Below are 18,913 nucleotides of genomic sequence, written 5' to 3' on the forward strand. Positions count from 1 at the left end.
GGCGCATAGAAACTTGGCCAGCAGTGTGTGCGGTAACCACGTTTAACCACCGGCTGGTATTGGTAGAGCGTAAGAGTGTTAGAGCGCTGGCTGGCGATAGCGCGAATTCGTACGGCTGATAACATAGGTGGGAGTACTCGCGAACCCGAGACGATCTCCCAGAAAGACAGAGTCTAATTACCAAAAGCCCATCTGTCGGAATCGACAGTTCGAATCGCCGTAAAAATAACATTGACAGGCCACTCGATGATAATGCCCTCCAAGTGACCGATTATTAATCGTTGCCCCGGTTAGAGAGCGTCGTCGAAGCCCCGATCCCGGTGAACGGCGCCGTTCAATCCGGTACCTGTAGAGTGCTAAAGAGTATCATCAAATTCCCAATCACGATGAACAGCACAACTCAAACAACGTCGGTACCTGTGGCAACACATGGTTACATAATCCAGGGCGACCTTGTTGTATTGTAACAGAGTCTACGCGAGAGTCCCAGGATTAGTGTTAATGTCGCCGTTGATATTGCCACGAAGCGACTGGACACTGGTCGGTCTCGCAGGGTGGTAGCGGCGTGACAGGACTTCCCAACTGAAGCTCAGGTATTACTAATATTCGTGACAGAGAAGTAGCTAACGCGCGCTGGTGGTGGTCCGGTCGCGGTGGTGGTGTTAGTGTAGAAAGTAGAGGTGGTAGTGAAAGCGGTGGAGGTGGATGACGCCGACGCTGGTGGTGGTGGAGGCGGCGGTGGTACTGGTGGTGGTGGTGGTGGCAGCGGCGTCGGCGGTGGCGGTGGTGGCGGCAGCAGCGACGGAAGGTAGTTTCTGGGTGGTGGAGGGCGCGGATCGTCATCCGCAAAGTCGTGCGTTCACCCCGTGCCGCGACGACAACAGGGCGTCGTTCGTTTCGGAGCGAGCGACGCTGCGTCGAGTTCGCTGTGGGTGTCCTGTCGCGAACTTTACCCTCGCGACGCTGATCAGAGTGTTGTGTCCAGGTGTCGCCGAGACAGGTTAACAGCATAGAAGTCTGTCGAGCCGGAGGTGCGCGACTATCGAACAAACCCTGCGAAGAGTTCGGTGTCGTGTGAACAACGGTGTAGCTGGCGCGTGTCGCGAGCGACGCGTGCACGCGATCAGCGCCGCGCAACCAGCAGCAGAAGTCAAGAAGGAGCATATGTGCTTTGGAACACGTGGTCAAGCGTTGCCGACCGTCGACGCAACGCGAGACACCGGTCGTCCAGGTTCGGGGTTGGGTTCGTTTCCTCCTCCCGAGGAGGACACCGGTCTGCCAGTCGGCTAGGGGTTGCCACGGACGCGGCCACGCGTATCGGGACGTGAGAACAGGGTGAGAACAGGGCGAGAACAGGACGAGGAGGGTAGCACTTGCCGACGCGAGTTTTCGGCTAGACGGCGAAACCTTCGGCCAGGGGTCTCGTAATTGGATCGGGCGAGCGCGACATTCGACACGGCAAACATTGTCACGTGGCTATCAGCAGTGTCCGTTGCGTGGATCTCGTCTGTCCTCGCAGCGATCTTCGAGAGGACATCGCGACCCGTCGAGCCACTTTCGCGCCGTGCCGTGTCGCAGCCGTGAATAAATTAACGGCGAATAAACGCGCGGTCCCGCGATACACGGGGTGTAATTAACCGGCGTGCTAGCGAGTAACGAGCCCGCTGAATCGGCTGTCGGTTAATTGGCGGCCGATCGCCGACGGAAGATCCCGTGAAAAGGTGTGTCGCGTGATCGTCGCTAAGCGGCGAGCATCTCTGTCGCGGTCCAAGTGGGTGGAAACGTCTGCCCGGATAAATCTTGTGTTTCAGTGGAATAATAAAGGCGGATGGCTTTCAGTGAAGTGTGCCACTGTACGTGCGCATGTGTCAGTGAAACCTCTTACATGTGTAATCGCCAACAGGTTCTGTAACAAGCCCATCGAAACGCGTTCTGCAAGAGAGCGCAGCCTCGTGCGTCCGATTGTTCGCGCCAACGCGTTGCAACGCACCGTTTCGGATTACGCTGTGCGGCTTTAAGCGATCCGGCCCTACATCACTGGGCCGAGCGAGCGGATCAGCCCTCATAACCGGCCTGGTAAGTTACACGGAAGATCGCCGTGTCCGATAATATCTCATCATAATATTCGGCCGTGCAGTATCGTGCTCGCTGAACGAAACGTCCTTGGAGACGACAGACGTTCAAAGGAGGGTAATCTTCCGGGAGAGTTCCCTGCTCGAGTGTCCCGCGTCTGAGGAAGACATCAGAATTTATAGGTGTTCGCCGAAGTTCTCCGAACAGCGGACACTCTTCCGATCGTTCAGAGAGATTGGGTCCACGAGGTTTTTTCTTCGGTCGCGATAAAAATACGCGGTTGCTTGGTATCTCGAGCGTTTCCGTCTGTTCATTAATCTTCGGCTGAAATTCTTGACACCTCGTTGGACGAACAGCGACGTCGGTTTTTCAGAGAACCCCAGTCCTGCGCATCGTAAATCGTGTTATATAACGGACCAGGTGTGGTCCGGAGTTTACCGAGTTTTTCATTCAACGTTTCACCGACGTCTCCGCAAAGGTGGCCGTGTCGCCTTGCAGTCGAGTTCTTCAACGCGTTAATCGGCCCTCAGGTTCATAGCACGAGCCTCTAGAGTCTTCGTTGGCATAGGGTCCCTTTCAAACGACGCTTCATCGGTGAATGCCACACGTAACCGGCGATATTAAATGACAGTCGAGGAACGTCCATGTTCGCGGAGCTGCGAACTCATGTTCCATTTTAATATTTATGAAAGCCGGCAACTGCGGGCTCAAAGGATCGAATGAAAAACGCGAATTGAATTTACTACGAGCCCGCGTACCGAAGAATCTCATCTCGCGGCGAGCGAACACCGCGGAATGTAATTGTTGATTTAATATTGCAAACGGCCGTCCGGCGAAATTTCCCCGATCAATGGGAACTCGATCGTGATTTCGGGCTTAACTTCCCGCGACTGACGTCCCGAGTAGCTGAGCTTCCGATGTCGTGCTCGCGTGCTTCTGCACGAGGGTGCGAAGACTCTTGTTCGCGCGGCCACCAAATCACCTCTGGAACCATGCACGTGTTCGATTAAATACCCACCACGAGGCTCAGTCGACTTTCCAGACATTTTTCTTGGACGTTTTGATCAATCGCTGCGAACTTCAACGCGGATTTTAGCAGTTCCGCGGTTCTCTTAGCAGTTATAACTGAATTGCGGATATTTATGGAAAATAATAAAGGTTCTTTCTTTCTTTAACAACTTTAATAAGTGGTAATATCGATGTTCTTAAAATCTTTCTATATCTCGAATTTATTTTTGACATTAATATGCAAAATCCGCAGTTTAATTATAAGGCTCTTCGAAGAATTTATTATGGAATTGCTGTCATAGTGTTACTTACTTGACACTATTACAATTGACAGTCATTTTGCGTGTTGGTGATAGAATTGTTACAATCTAGTACATAATTTCCCAAAAATTAATTTTCGTTGAAGCTAACCGTTGCCCTGAAAAGTAAATTGATGATCGTAGTTTAGAGGAAAATTAATATAATTATATTAAAAATAATATAATTATGGATATGATTATATTATATCTATGCCAACAAATCAGTAGTGCTATGATGCTCAAATTCGAAATGGTGAATAATAACAGATGGCAGTATGTTTGGGGGAGAACTGTAGGAACGTACGAAAAAAAAACTTCGTAAAGATAACTTAAATACATATATTGTGATCGTTTAGTCATGATATTGGAACACTTCAGTCCTCGAGGTTCATGAAATTTAATGATTATTAATGATCAACAACTTGATATGTAGATGTATTCAAAGTAAACTTAGTTGAGGACATTTGGTAACGAAAATAGGACTTGCAAATAATTTTATATTTCAACAGAAATAACAATCCTAAAGCTACATTGAAACTTTTGTAAAAGAATAATATTCCGTTATAGTAGTAATCTCATCAGAGCCCTGGTTGTAATATTGTTGCGAATTACTACACTTCTCCCGCGTCGCGGCATTTTATTTACAATAGAGAACACAAACTATAATACAACTAAATTAAATTATGTTAGAGATCTTTGAATTAGATGGTGTTGATCGCTCGACGGTCCGATCCCGACTCCTCGATTGTCCGTTGATAAAACACCTCCGTGGCAACCCCTCTCTTCTATTTTTCTTTAAGGAGTTGCTCACAACAGGGCAGTTTCACATTACAGCGACTTGATTTGGACAAGTCGCCGTAACAATATAATAGAGGCTTTGGGGAAGAATTTGAAAGGAAACTTACTTGTCAATCACGATTGATGTGTGCCGGATTTTCTGAAGTCAATCGATCTCAATACAGCTTCATTATCGATTAAACTGCCGCATAACGTATTCCAATGACATAAACAATGTGTACAGTTGCGTATAGATGTACACATACACAGTTGAATTTATTCACTTGAATTTTATTGATCTCTTGAAGGGTGACATTTTAAGTGACACGAAATTAAATTCTTTTCTGAAATTAAATTCTTTTCTAAAAATTTGATATCGTGGCATTAATTACTCTAGTTGTAGTAGTAAGAATCACCATAGTCCTCGAATTACAAAAAGAATTTATTACCAACGGTAAAATGTTAGAAAAATCAATGAAAAATCGCAACAGAAGAGAATATTAGTAGGTATGTATTGTCACCAAAAATGCGATACAAGTCGAATGAAAAGTCACTAATCCCGCCTGGTTTAAACAACACGGTTTCGAGAAAAACGCGTTTAAAGTTTTTAAACAAGTTTTCGATCTAGAAGCATGTTATCCAAACTTACTTCGTCCCCATCTACCGTAGCTGGAAAATAAATTCTCGTACCACACTACTAATACTTTGACTAAAATTCTTGCCATTCGTAACATGAATTCTATAGTAACATTAATTATGGAGTTTTCAAGACTTTGCTATTGCGTTACATCGATTGAAACTACTCTCACTTCGTTATCATTGTGAATTATGGCAACATTCGATTTTTCAAGTTAACGCAGTAGTTCTCTTTAGCCCTTTACACTCGAAGCTATTTTAACTCGAAATTACAGTCGCATTCTTAACGACTCTTTTAAATATTAGAGAATTTAATAACGTAAACCTTACTTTGTAAATGATATTCTAAACGATGCCGCACAGTCGCCATTAATATTTCCACGCCTGTTTAAAGTTATTAATTAACAAAATTCGATGATTTAAAAATTTTGCTTTAATTTCAGGCAGTTATTGAAAAACCATTGAAAAATCAAATTGAATACACGTCAGCCTTTTATACAAACACATTTTTAATACCATTGTATGCTCATTAAAATCAGGCAGAATACGAAACAACGACATGTTATAATAAGAACGATTCTAAATAATAATAATAATAATGAATAATAAATAACAAATTGCAAGTAATAATTGAGTTTCTTATTTAATTAAAAAATCAATTAAATAACTCCGCAAATAATCTATTTATTATATATATATATATTTTATTTCAATATTTATTTTTCATTTAAATAATCATTTATATAGTCATACCCAACTATGCAGTAATGCATAGTGTGGACTCATAAATCATTCCGTGTTCCGATAATTGGTCCTTTGGGTAACCGATGTTGAGATAATAGACGCTTCCGTTAACCGACGTTCAGATAATCGACGTTCTGCTATAATTATGTCGCTTAACCCTTATGTACTTATCCAACTTGTCTACATTGTATGCTGCTGAATTACGTTTACACTCCAAATACATTATTGAACAACGGACAGCGGTAACGTGACCTAATTTTCTCGCGATCATTTCACTCGTGCTGTATTATGCTGTATAACATTCATGCAATATTATTGTTCGATAATAAATAAATTGTATACAATATTTCTCCGCGTGAAATGTACGTACACTGGTATCGATCGACAAGTGAAATACATTTATATATATCGTCGATAAAAGATATACAAAAACTAAACGTAAAACCATTTGAGAAATCTATCGAAGCCTGCCAAATGAGCACGTGAAAATTATTGTTTTGATTCTAGTACACAGCAGTCCGAATTATTCGAGTAGATTGCGAAAAATCAGGATAAACCAGTTTCGAAAAATTTAGTGAACATTAATTCATAGTAAAATTAATTGTTGATTATAATATATTAATATATAAATTATAATACATAAACTTATAATTTCATGAAATTAATTGATAGATTTGCTGCAACTGCATGTATATACAAATTATAATTATACAAAAATTATTACATCACTTTGTCTGCATATAGTGTAGATAAATACCAGGTGAGAATTTCAGTATACATAAGTTTTAAACATGTATATTACGAAACAGTTCCTCGTACGACAATGCTGAAGTGAAAACGTGAAACAGTAGCATCTTTGTATGAGCGGATTCACCGAAATCTGGAGAGGACTTGTGAAAATTTGTTACTCGAAGTTGTAACCTACATTGTAAGTGGAAACATTTGTGTCTGAATATCTGCATAAAAGTTAATAAGGCTCCAATAAACTCGGAATTAATTAGTAAATGATGCCGGTCCAGCTTGCAAAACTTTAGGAATTTAGGCAGTTCGAATTACCCATAATTTCTACAAGCTCTCGTTGGACTTGCACAGGCTTCCGTATTATAGTAGAATATTTAATAGCGAGACTTATCGTGAATAACCTCATTTCATTTACTTTGAATAATATTAGCTGATCGTCGCAGAATTCTTTAAACGGACGTTGAAATTCTCAGAAATTAATTATCACGTGGTAGTATTCGCTGAATTTTCAAAATTTACGCGTTTTAAAGTCCACGTAACTCTTATTACTTTTCTGCGATCTCATTTGGTATTCGGTGACCAAGAAAACTTCTTCCTTCATTTTCATCATTTGCATATCTTCTTTCTTATTCATTCTTTAAACATTAATATGAAACGACTTCGACAACTATTTCCATCAGCAACGTTAAACATTTAATCAAGACAACCAATGAGCGTGAGTCTGGTTCATCAACACAATAAATTCATGTCACGTGACATTCAACGCGTCCGCCGAGAAAAATATTGCATTGAAATACATTACATTTTCATCAGGAAAAATTGTAGTTGAACGAACTATTGCAAACGTTATTAGAGTCTAATAATATAACGACAGGGAATAATAACTTGGCAATATACAAATAATTCTTTACACACATCTATAATCGTAAATATCTAGACAGCGGTTTCCCATGCAAACAACAACAATGTTTAACGTTCATTTGTTTATGTTTACATGCGAGGCCTTGATATTATGTATTGCTGAATTATTGCAAATATTGTGGTAATCGATTCATGGTAATTTTCCCTTCAATGTCATCTGAAAGTCATCATGCAGCAGTTCGTTGAATTCGTCTCGACGTTGCCTACGATACCATGAAGTCAAAATTACCTAATTTCATTTAAAAATATAAGGGTGACCTTGTCTTTTTTATTGAAATATAGGATATATATATATATATATATATATATATATATATATATATATATATATATATCAATATTCAATAAGGATGTCTGTATAAGCGAGACTCGGATCTAATAGAAAGATCGCATAATTTGTGCGAAGTATTTAGCAAGAATCGCAAATAATCATAGAATAAAATAATGTGTTATATCGAATAATATTTTATTATTTCGAAAAGTTATTGCAAATGTGATCACAGGCATGGAAATAATTATGAAATAAAATAACATGTTAGATAAAATAATATTTCAAGCAATGTTGCTTGAAAAGAGATCGCAGTCATGGAAATGATTATGAAATAAAGTAACATGTTACTTCAAATCTGTGGAGGTCAAGTTGCACGATTGAAAAGAGCGAGGGATCCGTGATTCCGTCCACGTTTCTGTACACTTGAAGAGTCTTGCAACGAACGGAAGCCTTCCTCCACTTTCGATTAGGCGAAGTCACGAGGCCGATACTCGTCGGCGCTGATAATCGAGAACGAAAAGCAACATCCGAGCTTCTAATTAAAGCCATGCATGCTGAAAGACGTCACCGGGGGAAACTGATTACTCGTAATTGGACCTTGACGAAGCCCCGAGGCCAGGCCTGTTTTGACAGTCCGTATCGGAAGTCAACAGGGAATGATCTGCCGCGCTATCGTGCGCGCGTGTGATCCTCGGATTACCGTGTATCGTCTGCGAAGCGCGCTGATAAAAGTGACAGGATTAAAATTCACGGGGCCGGCCGTGTGCTGGTCGACAAATTCTAACCCCATTTCTGTATTTTCACGACACAACGCCCGATGCGATATTGCATTGTCTGAAGAGCATCGTAAAAGCTGTACCACTCAATTCATCGTTTCGTAATCGTTAGCAATTCATTTAGCGCTTTAATAATATTGGTATTGGAATCTTGTCGCAACTATTACTACCCGTGCGAGAGTACGGGCATATTGATTGTACTCTTTTGCAGGCTAGTTAAAGTCAAAGACGGGACAGCGTTTGTCAAACTTCCTCTGCGATGGAACGCTTCACGGACTCTGACCATTTAACCACGATTATTTGGTTATGTCAATAACCAGTTAGATACGAATAGATTGCGGATTTTATGCATTTGTGATAAAAATGATTAGGTCAAATATAAAATTGTAAAACCATTTGAAGAATTTAAAAACACAGTTGCATTTTTTTCAATTTATTAAAATGATTAAGAAACAGAATAAATGTCTACGTAGCTCCTGTATCTTGTAGTTAGTGAAAATAATTTTTATTTTGCATAAAAATCTGTAATCTAAATATGAATAATTCGTGTCATTCTACAGAATAAAATGTTTGTAAGAAGAGAAAGTTAAGCAGATATTCATTTCTTCTATTACTAATTTAAATCGTTTGAAAATAACGTGATCGTATGCTTGCTTACTTCTAATGCTTTCACTGTTTTATGTTTCATTTACTGATTTCTGCATTAAATGCATGAAATCCGCAATCTGAATTTGATACTTTGAAATGGTAACTATACACATTAAACGTATGTAGAGTATCGTTCATAAATATTTCAACGTTTGGAGAAGTCAGAGAACAAGAGCTTTGTTATTGATATTCTTATACAAATGTTTGCTATATGATATAATAAAATTATATGTGCGAGCTTCATTACTAGATGCTTATTCTTGAAATTTAGCTTTTAGAAGAATAAAGGGATGAAACAGATTCACTTACCCTTAAACAGATTCCAACACGTAATGAACCGTTTGATAGATTGCCAAGAAAAAAACACATTCTGTTAGGTTCCAACTTGGGTTCTCCTATATTCTCCTCTTTCAATTATACCTAAAAATCATGAAGAAATTCTTCATACATTAATTTCTGGTAAACACATAAAAATTGTATCTTACGAAGTTAGCACATAATAATTGTATGCGATTAATCTAATATACAACAATATATTAGGATATCTTTCATTTTATAATTTTGAAGTAACTACGTATCATTAAAGTGGAGTTCTTTATTATTTATCGAATTTCATTGACTAGGAACATTTCTTTAAGTAAGAAATGTTGAAAGATCAATAAAATTAAATTGGATCTATTTCATTCGTGTATACCAACATTTTTATGAATTACCGTTAGTATCAAATTATGCAAAAAAGCTTTCACTTTCGTCGATTTTTATAGTAAGTTATTTATTTTATAGAACGCATAGAAGCATACTACTGTATAAATCAATCATTCGTTACTAACAGTGAATCGATGCATACTATGTACATATAAATTGTATAATAATTTAGAGGTTACATATAAATTGTATAATAATTTAGAGGTTACATATAAATTGTATAATAATTTAGAGGTTACATATAAATTGTATAATAATTTAGAGGTAGTAATAGCTTAGTAGTATAAATTGTAGAATAAGTTTAAGCAACACTATTGCAGCACTAATAGAGTTATTCAATGTAACAGTTTTGAAATTCCTTAAAGGTTCTGTTCACTGAAACCCCCTACTATATTATTGCACGCAATCAATATTTGAAATGTGCTCTATGGGTTCTGACATTAATTATACCCTCTATGAATTGGTCAAGTGTGCACACGAAACGTCTCGCTGCACTAATAAATTTCGATCGATAGAATTAATTTAGTTGAACCTGTTACTATTTCTTGAAATGCTCTGTTCTGCATGAAATTTCTATTAATTGTCCTTAACCGGAAAAACGGACTATACTGCAGGAACAACCGCGATTAGCAAATAAAATTTAAGAGAATAGAAAACTGAAAATAATTAAAAACTATATTATTGGTATTATTAGACAAAGACAGAAATTTGTATTTAATAGCTGCTCCTAACTGATGGTACTGAAAATTTTCATTCTGCACAAAAATCCACAATGTATTGATAAATCACTTCAATCGAAAGAATGTTGAACCAATATTCCGTACAGTATTTTTCAGCGGAACAATTCCAGCAACACGTGCCGATTGTTGTCAAAAAATTCCAGACACATTGCTCGCATTTCTACGATGGAATAGGTACCTAAAAACTGTTAGAACGCATGCGGAGCATATAACGTATAAAGCAACGGATATACAATTTTTCCAGATTCGTTCGATTGTAGTACGTTAAGCGACTGTTCAGGAAAATTCGATATTTCATTTCACTGGGTAATGAAATTTTTCGAATAATCCGAAAAAAGTGCCGGCCGCAACATTGCTAAACTCTTTCCGTCGGTCACGTGGGAGCGAGTATTTCTAATTAACGTCGAAAAGCGGGCGCGCGCGTGCGTGAATACGGGGGCCGCGTTCGATGGGATGAATTGCCGGGCGGAGAAAGGAAAAAATCATGCAAAATTGTGAAACAGAGCACGTCCATGGGAAAACAAAACCTCTGCGTTCTGATGTACCCGGTAAACATGTGGATCACCGACGGTTCCGTATCGCAAAAAAATGAGCGGCGCTGATTAATGGAAAACTCCGAAGAAACCGAATTAAGCTCGCACGCTAGCAATAGTGGAAAAAAGCACAAATAGCGAATCGAACGAATAGCCATTCTAGGTGCTAGAGCTCATAGTGCATTTTATTATAATAATAATAATACTTATTCGAAATTACGGGATGAACCTTTTGTTATATTTATGGGACCGTCCATAAACGTTATTTACAAATTTTGTATGTGTATTTGTTTATACTACTAAGAAAAATACGAGAAAAATACTAATTCCACCATATGAAAAAGTCGATTGGAACAGTTCAAAATTTCGTGAATTATTTTGCCTTGCACTTTTAGGTCTAAATGTTGACTGAACCAACCCCGACTGTTCTGGATAGTCTCTGATATTTCTGTGAATATTTCTGAGTACTTCCGGAGTGCCTATTTCACTGCGGATCGTTGAGAATAAATTAAAACGCGCGCGATTTCGCGAGGAATCGCGGCCGTACGGCCGCGATTCAGATATTTGTTTCATCCACTTTCAAAAATGAAGCGTATCGGCTTTACGCGTTCACCAACGTCAATCTGGCATCTCTATTCCGTACTGTCGATGTCATTCATCATCGACTGTAATTACACGATTTGCATCGAAATGGAAATCACCCCGGACTTTAATGGTACATTAAGAGCGATAGATCGAAGTGGTGAGGTGTTTTATTTTCCGAATCCGATGAAACGTGTCAATAATGCGTGCGTTGGTATTGAAATTGTTTGAACGATATCAGAAATAATAATCGAGTGGTAGATATATATTACTAACGCTAGACCTACCGAGCCATTAAAATAATGGATTTCAAATTTGTTATTTTACGATTATTAAGATTACGATGACGCTTTTTTGTGCGATTACTGGATTATATCTATTTGCTGAGATGTATTTCGTACAAAAAAGAAGAGTAATGTATTCGTAAATGCTGCCTATTATCTTATTTTAAGCGCTAACCGTGCTGAGCGATGGAAGTGATTAGTACGTGTTGTACTTACTCTGTTATCATTATAAAAATGATAAGATTGAATTTACTTGGATTATGTGTTCGAGTCAAACTTAACCATCTCCGATAAAGCATCTTTATAATTTCAGCAATTCTGAAAAAGAAATGGTTAAAACGGCCATTTGAGCGACGATGTTATTAGTGTTAAAATATTTCAACCACTTTGGTGCATACGTTAATAAATATAATAATTGCTATCTAGTATTTTCAAATAATAAGTGTTGCAAGGCAAAAAGATTTCAGAAAGCGTTTCAATGTTATCAACTGTTGAATTATCCATTGGCTAGTATGTAAGGACGATAAAGCGCTTTCGCTAAAGAAATTATAATCGCATGTGGAATTTCATGGGCAGGGTAGAAAATCGAGGTTGAAAGGGCGGAGGTGACGGGGGAACGTGGCTGTTCCCCAGTCTGATTAATAGTCGATTATAATGTCCCAATTTATGTTGCAATCAAGGTAATTTGATGTTTAATCAAAGCAGTTGTATCGTACAGAATGAAATGTAGCGAATAAAACAATGAATCCTGAATTACGGCGATAATGAGAGAAGTTGCTTGGATGTTTGGTGAACATTCATGAATGTTAGGATTCTACGTAATATCGATTCGCGGATTGACAACCATTAAAGGAGGTGATTGGTATAATAGAAGCAATAAACAATTACGGATTTTACACAGCGTATCGCTGACAGCGTACCATACATTCTCATTGTCAGCGGTCAACACATGATATTATTGATCTGTTTGTAACCAGATGTGTGCCTACTGTTTGTTCCTCGTATTAACTTTATAGAAATTGACGAATAGAAAATCGATGGTAAACCAATCGTATTCCGTGCATCAACATCCGTGTTTGCCAAAAATAGAGAAAGCGAATGATAGGCGAACACTAGTCAATTTCTGTTCGAAAGCACTGCGTACTCAAACAACTCTCATATTCTATTATTCTCGATGGTTCTCGGCCGCGTACAAAAAATATCCACGGTTTTTCTTTGCTTCCTCCACCCAATCTATTGTTTTCAACACAAACTTACGTATGTAGTGATAACATTGTTTTTCGCATAAACCTACGCTGCGTGGGTTTTCCAATAAACCTAGAGTAAAATTTGCTCGTATAATAACATCTTGTATAGTAACCCACTGACTCCCGCGTTTTCCATAAAGCTATGAGGAATTTCGTAAGAGCAATCTATACAGAGAAATCTAAATAACGATACAGGAAACATGTATTCAGAAAAAATGAATTTACAATATTCCATAATCTGCATACACTATAGTGGATACAGATTTAGAATTAAAATACAAAAGAATGTACATCGATCAAAATTTATGTTGCGGACGACTAAGAATATTATGGACGTTACATGAAAAGCTACAAACAAATTGACAATAGATTATTTGTAGGTAATAAAAGAAATAAGATAGTGCAGCGATAAAACGATAAATATAATTTCTGTTCAATTGTGTTCTAGAAACTGGTCAGGCGTCTCCGATAAACCGAATATTAAATGTTAATCACTTGAGCTGATACTGTAACAGTCATTGATATAAAACTTAGAAGAATTTTCTATGAATAATATAAGCATTATGCATCTGTGAAAGATATGTACAAGAATTAAGCCTTTAAAAGGCTGCATTAGGCGGCGCTAATTATGTCGAAAAGAAGGCACGTTACTTAAGGAGAGTCATCTCCATATCTTAAGAATGAAGCAGGAAGAGAAAGCTGCTGGCATATTTTATGGAGCTTTTAGCGGCGCATAAGGCTCATATAAAGACATCTTTTTCCTAACAATAAACGGCAACGGTTTTGCTGCAGTATCTTGGACGAATGCAATAAATTACGAAGAGAACGTAAAGGTTTTATGCCTTGGACGCCACAAAAGAATACGGAAACGAAGTTATGAGAAATTGCTAACTTAACTGTAGGTATCAGATGGAATAACGTCGGCTTGTACATGTTGCGGCCAAGAATAACGTAAGGACACTATACAAACATTAATAAAAAACAGCGATTTCTTTCATAACTGTGTTGATTGGCACTGCGTACTGTCCTTAATAACTGCTCCGATAGAGTGAGACAACTTTTGTTTCTTGAATTTATTCTTAGATTTTCGTAATAGAAGAATAAAATTTAATTCTGATTTAGAAGACATGAACGATATTCATGCTCGGTAAGCTATGTATGAAATCTTGATCACGTGTCTGATTTGATGTTAAAATGTAGAAAACTCAATGCCAGAAAAATAAATTCTGACAGGAAATAATATTCCTAGTTTGAAATGTACCACTGTTATATTTGTAGGCCGTGGATTTTATGCATTTATGACATAAACGAATAGAAAAACTTTAAAAGAGTGGACAGTTCTGGAAAATTTAAAAATATATCTACTTTATTTATAACTTACTAAAATGTTTAAACAAAGAATTACCCGGCTACTGTTTGCTGCAATTTACGAAAGAAATTTTTATTTTGAATTAAGAACCGCGCAGTCTGTAAATATGTGATTTCAAAACCTGAACTTTTTAGAAACGGACGGTTTTCATTGGTTTGTTAAGAAATCGATTGGTTTGTTTATTAGAATTAGTTTATCTAAATTTCATATGAATTACATTATGTGTTATCATTTATTATTATTTCTTTTAATTATTTTGCTATTACTAGTCATGTATTAATTTCTTGGCAAATAATTCATGGATATGTTCTCATGTAATTTTGTATAATTTTATCAACAATATATGACAATGTTATGTGGAAAAATATATTTTGAATATATCTTTTAATATGTTTTTATAAATATATTTTTCTCGTCGATTGCCTAAACTGTTGCATCTTTGTGTTATTAATTAGTTACCAGTAATAGCAGATTGTAGAGCCATAAATGCCGTTATTGCATTTTTATCGATACGCTCAATTTCCTGTTGGGATTTCAATGTATTCAAAACTTGCGTCCGAATGTCGACTGCGTTTTCAGCAGCAATAATGTTTGAATAATGAAATTGAGGACGGCGCAACGTCTATTAAAAGTTTAACTGCATTTCCAATTTACCACTGACGAATGATTCTTGCGTCGCGTGCCCATCCATTAGCGTTTATAAAAATAACACGAATATATGCTTCTCCCTCAATAATTTAACTTCATGCAAACAAATAACGCAACTGAAAACGTTTAATCCACTTCCCTAAAACCGATACATCCCCAGTCTTATGCATACGAAATGGGACCACTAAAAGCACAGCCAAATTATTGTAGGACAATTGAACACAAATAAAAACTATTTGTATTTTAGGCAGTAATGTTTTTAATCAGAATCTCTTATTTTTCAAACCAAGAGAAATCAGAATAATTACGAAATGTATTGCTAACATTCAACGTTACAAATTTTAAACGGAGAAATACGTTTCTTGCAATTGACGGAGAAAATGAAATTTTGTAGAATGATCCACAGTCTAGAGTTAGTTTGGTGTTGGGCGGCTACGCCTGTATGGATATCGACCAGTGCCAAATAAACCAGAGTTCGTTGTAAAAGAATCTGAAACAAATCAGCGCTAGTCTGCTCTCGGTTGGAGTTAGGTCTTGCGTGATTAGTTTGACGGGTTCTATTTAGAAGCCGCGGGTTGCATTGCCAGCAGCTGAAGGGGGTAGCGTTTCGACGATGTTTACATGGGGTGTATATGGCGAGTCAGCGGCTCGGAGTTTACACGGCGTGAAAGAACCATGCACGTGTTTACCGAGATGATCGGATTGTTGCTGCGAAAACAGTCCGTGTTAGGGCGGGCACGTTGCGATATCTCCCCTATCCAAACTAATAGGAACATGCAACAGTTTGAATACTGGAATGCGCGCAAAATTTCCTATTCTTCGACTTCGATTGTGCGAATTTGAAACATTGTCACTGTGAAAGTAGAATGAATACATCGCTTATAATTGTACTGTGGACCTTTATACAAAACGAAAATTGTCTGTATTAACGCTTAGTGCTATAATTACGAGTCAGAGTTGTGGCGAAGATTGTATAGGTAATCTACTAAGTATGAATGTTATTTATTTCTTCAAAATTGAAACAGAATTTAATTCTTCTATTATCAAAATCTAGAAATGAAAGTAAATGAGCACGTACAAAAGACAAGAATTGTTTATTAGGGAAATTATTAACACTAGAACTACCAAACCAGTCAAAATAACTGGTTCTTGAGTTTTTCTTTTACAGTGGTAATTGTTTAGATGAATTTCTTTATTCAAGCATATATGATATTAGAAAACGTACGAAGGTCAAATAAATGTAATGTTGTCATTGTTATAAAACAGTGTAGATTAATTATGTTTAGGACTCAATAATTCTATTGTTGAGGAGCTATGAGATAAATCGTAGTGCATCTGATTAATTGCAAGAAGCGTATATCGCACAGTGAGTTATTTCTTCATTTATTAGCAAGTTTAACAAGTTGCATGAACAGTTGCTGACTCTTTCAAATTCTATAAGACAAATCACATCGATGCACGTTACACCTGTTTGCGTTAAAATTTTAGATTCTATATCTTGACAATAGATTGGACAGATACTAATTAATATACCGCTGACTTTTATATGAATTGTTATTGTCATAAATTGTTTTGTAGAAATCAAAACGAATGATTTTGTTTCGTGTATTGAAAGATTCATAATTGAATCATAGTAGAATATGCCAACACTTGCATTTTGAAACTTTATTTTTTAAACTTTGTTTCGTTTATTTCGCATTTCACAATGTCGCAGTTGCAATGAGAGTTTCATGCCGATAGTATAGTAAAGGAGTCCGCTAAAATCCAAAATAAGTTTAATACGTTACGACTTCGTTCGAGCTTGAATTAAATCACAGGTATTTCGGAATGCAATCACGCTCGGATATTGATATGTGATAAATAATGTGATTCGAAATGAATTTCTCTATTAAAATTTATTTAAATACATATCATATATATTACTGGCTCACGTGGATATAAATGCTGTCTCATTAATTTCTAATCTACATATATTCCATATGCGTGTTTGCACTCTGTGCATGATACAGGTTTATTGTAACACTAGTGTGGACACAAACGAGGTATCAGAATAGACCGGACACAATCTGTGGTTTCGTGTCACATGTTCTGAAATACCGACATTATTAAAAACAGCTACAAAAGACTACAGTATAGAAAGATTAAAATTGATAACAAAAAAATTCGTTTAAATTGGTAGAAGATACCACGAGTTATAATGAACATCGCGACTGAAAAGACTCTAAAATATGAAATAAAAATTTTAATAAAAAGAGAACACATTTAGAAAGACCTCCGGAAGCAGACCGTTGAGGCGAGGGGCATCTTTTGGGCTGAATGAGAGTGAGGTAGCGAAATGCTTCCAAATCTCGCTGCCTCACTCTTACTCATTTTAAGAGGTGTATTTCGCCTCGAAAGCCTTTCTGCTAGAGACCTTCCTGAAGGTGTCCCATAGTCAGACCACTTCCGAAGAAGGAACTCCAGGAACTCGACTGCTCCCTCTGGCGGCCGCGCTGTAACCTGCAACTAACTGAGCCATAGCGCTGGTCTGAACAAATAGCCGAGGGTGACGATTACCTCCCCCACTGTTCCGATGAACGTTGATTGCTGCGATCAATGACGATCGATAATTTCGATTATTTCTAATTATTTAATGTTAGTAACAATTTATTTTCCAACAAAGCCATCGAGTACTCGCAAGACTACTTTATCAACTACATCATCTATGAAAAATACCCCGAGATTTAAATAACAACAGAATTTTAATTACACAGATCGATCGATGGGTTATTAAACGGAACTCCTTTCATTAATAAATTTATTATTTTCTACTTCTTAATATTTATAACAATTCCGTTTAGTAGAAATATGGTTAAGCACTGTCTTGGCTACTTTGCCATTTAATTTAATTTGTTAATGGAAATAATTGATAACGTCAAGCATGCAGAATGATTTTTAAAACATGAATGTGTCGAACAATTGTTGCATTGAAAAGATTCTATTGATACATTTATTATTTCTATCTAATCAATTGGTTATAAGAATTTCTTTTCCTAATGATACCTTCTACTATTCTCTCGTTTATTTTACAATCTAATGTTTGAACAACAATAGGTAACAGAATTGGAGGTATTAGAAAAACTTTCGAAGCACAAATATTTCGAAAAATTATTTCGGTGAATCATCATCGTTGCACACATATTTCGGAATTTGTATAGCTCCTAGTTCCAGATATAAGAAAGTCGTTTCAATATACATGTTATATGAAATTGTGACTGTTAAGTCATAAAACGTGCCGTAATACAAAGGAGGTATACGTAATCCTCGATCTCACAAAGAAGCTTAAATTTCTGAAATATCGATAACGATGACCGCGACACGTTAACGGTAATGGGGCTTCTGGAGTCCCATTTTTGGGTGAGAAAAATTTACATCGAGTGTTTGGTCTACTTTTATACCTCGTCTGTGGTGTGGATTCTACCGTATCTTCGAAGTGTTTGTTCGAAGTACGCGTTTCAGACAAATGAAGTCGTCTACGAAAATAACGGCACACGTAAAACTCGCGAGCGGTGCTTCATAAAATATCAAAGTCCTTCGAGAATTTAGTGCTTACGCGTCATTTTTGAAAATATTAGTTTTATCGTTCCATCGACTAAAAAAATCGCACTTTCCCGTCCTACTTTCCTGCATGAAATTTATATATCTGTTGCGAGGAAAATTAGGTTAAACAAATTACATAGTTACTTTTGTATTTATAATACCGTATGTTCAGTAATGAACTGATAAATTGATAACTTTGTCTATGTCGTTGAGTATCATTTCAACTTGAAATGATAATGAAGCTGTAACATACTTCAGTATGTTAACACATTGAAGTAACATTTTCATAGTTGATTTTATCTGTTGAGCACCCACAATTTCAAATGAAAGTC

The 18,913-nt window shown here is 37.2% G+C and overlaps 1 protein-coding gene across 1 annotated transcript in view; it reads left to right on the forward strand.

Annotated features, from left to right (window-relative positions):
* The first annotated feature begins 813 nt into the window (after window positions 1-813).
* Window positions 814-18,913, forward strand: part of LOC143259730 (uncharacterized) — an 801,439-nt gene continuing 783,339 nt past the window's right edge. The window contains exon 1 of the mRNA XM_076523132.1: window positions 814-2,076. The gene's annotated coding sequence lies outside the window, so the exon portion shown is untranslated. The remainder of the gene's footprint in view (window positions 2,077-18,913) is intronic.

This window comes from Megalopta genalis, chromosome 6 (genome assembly GCF_051020955.1).
Source record: "Megalopta genalis isolate 19385.01 chromosome 6, iyMegGena1_principal, whole genome shotgun sequence".
NCBI lineage: Eukaryota > Metazoa > Arthropoda > Insecta > Hymenoptera > Halictidae > Megalopta > Megalopta genalis.